Source organism: Podarcis filfolensis (genome assembly GCF_964270895.1).
Source record: "Podarcis filfolensis genome assembly, chromosome: 11".
Lineage (NCBI taxonomy): Eukaryota > Metazoa > Chordata > Lepidosauria > Squamata > Lacertidae > Podarcis > Podarcis filfolensis.
The window spans coordinates 53,500,570-53,506,637 of record NC_139613.1 but is presented as its reverse complement, the minus strand read 5'-3'; the positions used below and the strand labels follow the sequence as shown (position 1 = coordinate 53,506,637).

Below are 6,068 nucleotides of genomic sequence, written 5' to 3'. Positions count from 1 at the left end.
GGGATCTTTGTGGAACCTTAATTTGACTTTCCCTTTTGTCTCCTAACTAGCGGGTATGGCCCCAAAGAAAGCTTCGGCCCGCACTGGCCCAGCTACCACAGCAAGACGGCCTATTAGAGGACCATCCCAGGCCCTGCGTTCACCTGCCCTGAGACAACCAGTGGGGCGGGTGCAGTCCCTGGTGGCAAGCATGGCCGGTGACCCAGCAGCCTTGTCTCGTTTTGCGGCCGAGATGGATGGCTTCCTTCAGCAATGTTCCAGTCAGCCTTCTACGTCTGCAAGGCCGCCTCATCCAGTGGGGGCGTCATCTCCGGTCTCATCGTCATCTAGCGAGAATGGGAGAGAAGGGTTGTCAGCTGGGGGTTGGGGGGCTGATCCTCAGTTAACCCAGCCCCCTTACTTACCTGCTGCTCGCGGCCGTTCTCGGAGGACAGGTCATTCCTCCTGGAGGGCCTCAGGGAAAAGGAACCCTTCGGCGCCTACTACCCACCGAGGTGGGATCGCCCAGCCTCCGGATGAGGCAGCGTCAGTCTCCGGCCTCTCACGTGTTGTTTCTTCTCCATCAGCCCCAGGTCCTTCACGGCCGAATCTTGATTCTGAGTCTTCTATTGAAGACAGCTTACCGGTTCCTGCCAGGAAGTCTTCGGGCGGAAAACGGCGCCGCAGGAGATCTTCTAGGAAGCATGCAAAGCGGAGGAGGGACGACACTTCTTCCTCTTATACCGGTACGTCATCTTCTAGTTCTGATGATGAGGCAGGTAATTCCATGGAACTTTATTGGGGTTTTGGAGAAGCGGCCTCAGGGCTCCCGAAGTGGGCTTGGGATCGTCGGGCCAACACGCACCGGGCAAAATATGGTGCTGTACAAGAGTGTAGGGATGGCGTATTGGTACCTGACGTTAAGGTCTCTACCAATTCTGCCAGAGACGTCATTCCGGGTTTGCATTTGGCGACAAAACTACGGTCTAGGATACTGAATGGCCGTTATGTAGACATGTTTAAGTTGGCCCCACCTTCGGAAGACCAGGAGAGGGGGAACTCTTCCAAGAAGCGCCCTGGCGCTTCCACTACAGACAGGACATTCGAACATTGGCTCGATTGTTTCCAAGTCTTCGCTGGAGTGGTTATGGCGGCTTATCCGCGGAGATCTCTTCATTTGATGGTTTACTTATCCATTGTTCGCTCAGCTTTCACCAAAGCCGGTGAAAAAGCTGCGATCAAATATGATGAGAACTTCAGGCGCCGTGCAGCCAGGATTCCCTCGGCCCGCTGGGATCGTAAGGATCTTGATGTGTGGACCACTCATGTGGCCCCACTTATCGATAAAAAGGTGCCGGAGCAGCAGAAGTCGAGGACTTCAGTGTTTAGATCCAGCCGTCGCCTGCTATGCTGGGATTTTAATAGGGGCTCCTGTCAGCGCCAGGGGTGCAAGTACGCCCACATGTGCGAAAAATGCAATGGTTTGCATGCCGCCTCCTCTTGTCTTGGGGGTCGGCGGCCCTTTCGTGGGGGTAGAGGGGGTTCTCAGCAACCCCCCAAGCAGAACACCCCCCTCCCCCCTACCTCAGGAACAGGAAAATAGAGTATTGACCTCCTTGGCTCATACTCCTGTTTGTTTGCCGGCCCTGCAACTTTGGTTGCAGTCCTACCCTAATAGGGAGGCTGCAAGTTATTTGAGTGATGGTTTTTCTGTTGGTTTTCGGATTCCGGTAGCCATGCCTCCCGTGGCACAGAATCCTTCTAACCAAAAATCAGTGCGTGAGTTACCTGAGGTCGCCCGCAGGAAGATTGCAAAGGAGCTGGCTATGCATCGTATGGCCGGTCCTTTTGGCACCCCCCCCTTTCATAATTTGCATGTATCCCCATTGGGTATCGTGCCGAAGAAAGCTCCAGGTGAATATCGTTTAATTCATAATTTGTCACATCCCAGGGGTACCTCAGTCAATGATGTTATTCCTCCGGAGCTCTGCTCCGTAAGGTATGCCTCTCTTGATCAGGCGATCAAGATGATTCGGAAGTTCGGCCACGCGGCCTTATTGGCGAAATGCGACATTGAATCGGCGTTTCGCCTTTTGCCAATTCATCCGGAGGATTTTTGGCTGCTGGGTTTTCAGTTCGAAGGCAATTATTACTTTGATAAAGCCATGCCTATGGGCTGTTCAATAGCATGTGCCGCTTTTGAATCTTTTAGTACTTTTTTGGAGTGGGCCCTCAAATTTAGGACAGGACTGGGCGGGGTCACGCATTATCTGGATGATTTTTTATTGGCCTCGGCTCATGATACCGGCGATTGCTCGGTGTTGCTGCAAGCCTTTGCTGATCTTACGCAGGAACTGGGGGTTCCGCTGGCTGCGGAAAAGACTGAGGGTCCTTCGACCCAGCTTACTTACCTGGGTATCCTATTGGATACGGTGGCTCAAACTTCTAGCTTGCCAAATGACAAGCTAGTTGCTTTGAAGAAGGTCATAGAGGAATTGCTCCCTTTGAAGAAGGTGTCCCTGAGGCAACTCCAGTCGCTTTTGGGACACTTGAATTTCGCATGCAGGGTGGTGGCTCCTGGGCGCCCCTTCTGTTCACGCTTGGCTCGACTTACCGTGGGGTTGAGGGCACCACATCATCGAGTGCGCCTTTCTAGGGAGGTGAGGGCCGATCTTTGCATCTGGCTGGAATTCCTGGAGGAATTCAATGGGGTGTCCTTATGGCAAGACACATTGAACTTGCATAATGACTTCCAGGTTCAATCGGATGCTGCAGGTTCACTAGGTTTCGGTCTTTACTGGAAGGGTCGATGGTGCGCCAAGCGTTGGCCGCCTGCGTGGCGGGGAGGAGAGATTACGCGGGACCTAACTTTTCTCGAGTTTTTTCCCATTGCAGTGGCAGTGCATTTGTGGGTCGAGGAGTTCAGGAACCGTCGTGTCTGCTTCTGGACCGATAACCAGGCGGTTGTGAACGTGCTGGCCAAGCTGTCGTCACGCTCCCCCAGGGTGTCGGCCCTTTTGCGGGTTTTCGTGCTGCATTGTTTACGTTGTAATATAGTGTTTTCTGCACGTTTTATTCCTGGGGTGTCTAACGAAATTGCTGATGCTCTGTCCCGTTTTCAGATGGAGCGGTTCAGACTCCTGGTTCCAGAGGCACGGATACGTCCGGAATATTTCCCGGATCATCTCTGGAACCTTGGCAGCAATTAGTTTTGCAGGGAGTAGCGGCATCTGTTTCCCCTTCTACCCTCAGATCGTATACGAAAGCTTGGACTGATTTTTTGGCATTTATGCGTCAGTCAGCCAGCAATTTAGAGGGAGTCCCTCCCACATCTTCGCAAGTGTTAAGTTATCTGGCACACTTATTTCAATTGGGGCGTGCAGCTAAGACTATTAGGATACAAGCAGCTGCTATAGCGTTTTTCTGTAAAACATTTTTCGATAAAGATCCTTGTGCGAAGTTTATTGTGCGCAAGGCCCTTGAAGGTTGGGTTAGACTTCGTCCTTCCCAGCCAGCAACCCGGCGCCCCATCTCATTTGACTTGTTGAGCAGGATGCGCAGAAAGTTGCGGGTGGTGTGCTGGTCGGGGTATGAGGCTCGCCTTTTTTCGGCTGCCTTTTCTATTGCCTTCTTCGGAGCGTTAAGAGTGGGTGAGCTCGTGGTGGAGGATCTCAAGGATGGTCGTTCCAGGGGCCTATTGCTCCAGGACGTGCAGTTATCCCCTGCGGAACTGGGAATCACAGTTCGGAATTCAAAGACGGATCAGAAGGGCAAGGGTGCCCTCATTCGTCTCCCTGCTACGGGGGAAGCAGGCCCCTGCCCTGTAAAAGATGTCAGCAAGTACTTGGCGGTGCGCACACCAGGGGATGGACCTCTGCTCAGGCATGAGAATGGGTTGCCTCTAACAAGACACCAGTTTGCAAAAGTGATGCGAAAGGCGATTCTGGCTTGTGGCGGCACGGCCTATGGTTTTGCCCCCCATTCCTTTAGGATAGGGGCTGCAACGACGGCTGCTCACTGGGGCTTGTCAGCTGCTAGAATAAAGGATCTGGGTCGCTGGAAGTCAAATGCGTTTAGAGGTTACGTCCGCTAACACTTTTTGTTTCTTACATTGTTTTGCTTTGTTTACCTCAGGTTTAGCGGCTGTCCGCATCTGGATGGTGGGGCACAGCATCATCCATTGGGCTGGCGTTGCAGCACGACAGTCCGGTTTGGGTCCAGGTCTCGGCCTTCCTCCACATGTGCAGTTGTCGTGGTTGTCCAGACGGGGAATGTGCTGGTCAGAGTTCCTGCCGCGGATCCGGAGGCAGTTGCTCCTGGAAGGGCCCCCCGCGGCTATTGTGGTGCAGCTGGGTGAGAACGACCTGGTTTCCATGGACTGTTTTTCACTTCGTGCTGTAATTTTGGGTGACCTGGAGGCGCTGCAGGCACTGGTGCCGACAGCAAAGATTTTTTGGTCTAAGCTTTTGCAACGCCGCATTTGGATGGGCAGTCGTTGCGCAGCCGCCACAGAAAGGGCCAGAAAACGCATCAATTCTGCGGTGTCTAGAAAGATTTTTGAGCTGGGTGGAGATGTGATTTCCCATCCTGAGATTCTTTTTCAGGCGCCATCCTTTTTCCGAGCTGATGGCGTGCACCTTTCTGCTTCTGGGAATGAGGCTTGGATAGGTGCGGTGGTGGCCAAGCTGAGGTCTTGGCTGGGGCTGTGAGTGGTTTGGCGGTGAGCTGTGGGCTCCATGGCGGTTAGGCATTGGTTAAATTGGTGCTTGGAGGGGTAAGTGCCTATCCCTCCAAATGATGCGGAAAGGGAATTCCGTTAAAGGAATCCAGGGGCTTGCCATTCTTTTCGTCCTTGTCCGTGGAGCCGGACTTGGGCCGTGCAAGCCCCACAGGAACATGAGGGTGAGAAGTGAGGGACTGTTGCCCAGCTTCATTTTCTCACCCAATACTTGTTTCCCACGCTGGCTTCCGTTGGTGTCCGGAAGGCCAGCTCTGTCCCTGAGGGCATGGACAGATAGTCATAACCAATGCCTAAGCAACCACTCACATTTTTTGTATTTTGAATAAAGTTGTGGCCAAAATTATGCCAAAAACCTTAAACAAAAATTGATGTGTGAAGTGTGAATTTTTTAGGGGGTGGCGATTGTGGGACTCAACACGCAAAGCGTGTTCTCCCTAACAGAGAGCACGTGTTGCGGTTGGGGGAACAAGCCACCATGCCATGACTAGGCAGATTTGGTGAGGAACCCAAGCCTTTAAGTGGTTAAATTGGGTTGCTGGGGAGTTTTGATTGTTGCCAATTTGGAGGAGGGGACAGAGTCTTTAAATACAGGGGCCAGACATTGGACGTCCTCTTGGCCGTTCTGCACCGGATCACCCGCCCTCCCTCCCTTTAATAGGGTGGTTTGTTTTGTTTTTTGTTTTCCTTTTTGTTCGATTGACCTTGCTATGCCTGTCATGGGGTCGTCCGCCTTGGAGCGGGGGCCTGGTAGGAATTTTGCCATTTGGCTGATTGGCTGGTGCCATTTGGTTTTTGCCTACTGCGTAGCAAATCGTCACAACTTGTAAGGTTGGCGGTTAGGCATTGGTTAAATTGGTGCTTGGAGGGGTAAGTGCCTATCCCTCCAAATGATGCGGAAAGGGAATTCCGTTAAAGGAATCCAGGGGCTTGCCATTCTTTTCGTCCTTGTCCGTGGAGCCGGACTTGGGCCGTGCAAGCCCCACAGGAACATGAGGGTGAGAAGTGAGGGACTGTTGCCCAGCTTCATTTTCTCACCCAATACTTGTTTCCCACGCTGGCTTCCGTTGGTGTCCGGAAGGCCAGCTCTGTCCCTGAGGGCATGGACAGATAGTCATAACCAATGCCTAAGCAACCACTCACATTTTTTGTATTTTGAATAAAGTTGTGGCCAAAATTATGCCAAAAACCTTAAACAAAAATTGATGTGTGAAGTGTGAATTTTTTAGGGGGTGGCGATTGTGGGACTCAACACGCAAATGGAACAAGGAGTGGTGAGGAAAAACCTTGACTGCAGATGATGCCTTCTTGGAGTCAGCAATTGGTCATAGTCTTAAGGTGGAATACGGGA

General features: G+C 52.3%; 1 long non-coding RNA gene across 1 annotated transcript; it reads left to right on the top strand.

The window, feature by feature from the left end:
* Positions 1-541: 541 nt before the first annotated feature.
* LOC310744770 lies at positions 542-5,218 on the top strand. The gene is made up of 2 exons (XR_014539733.1): positions 542-725; positions 4,114-5,218. It is a non-coding gene; the product is annotated as an uncharacterized lncRNA (long non-coding RNA).
* Positions 5,219-6,068: the final 850 nt, after the last annotated feature.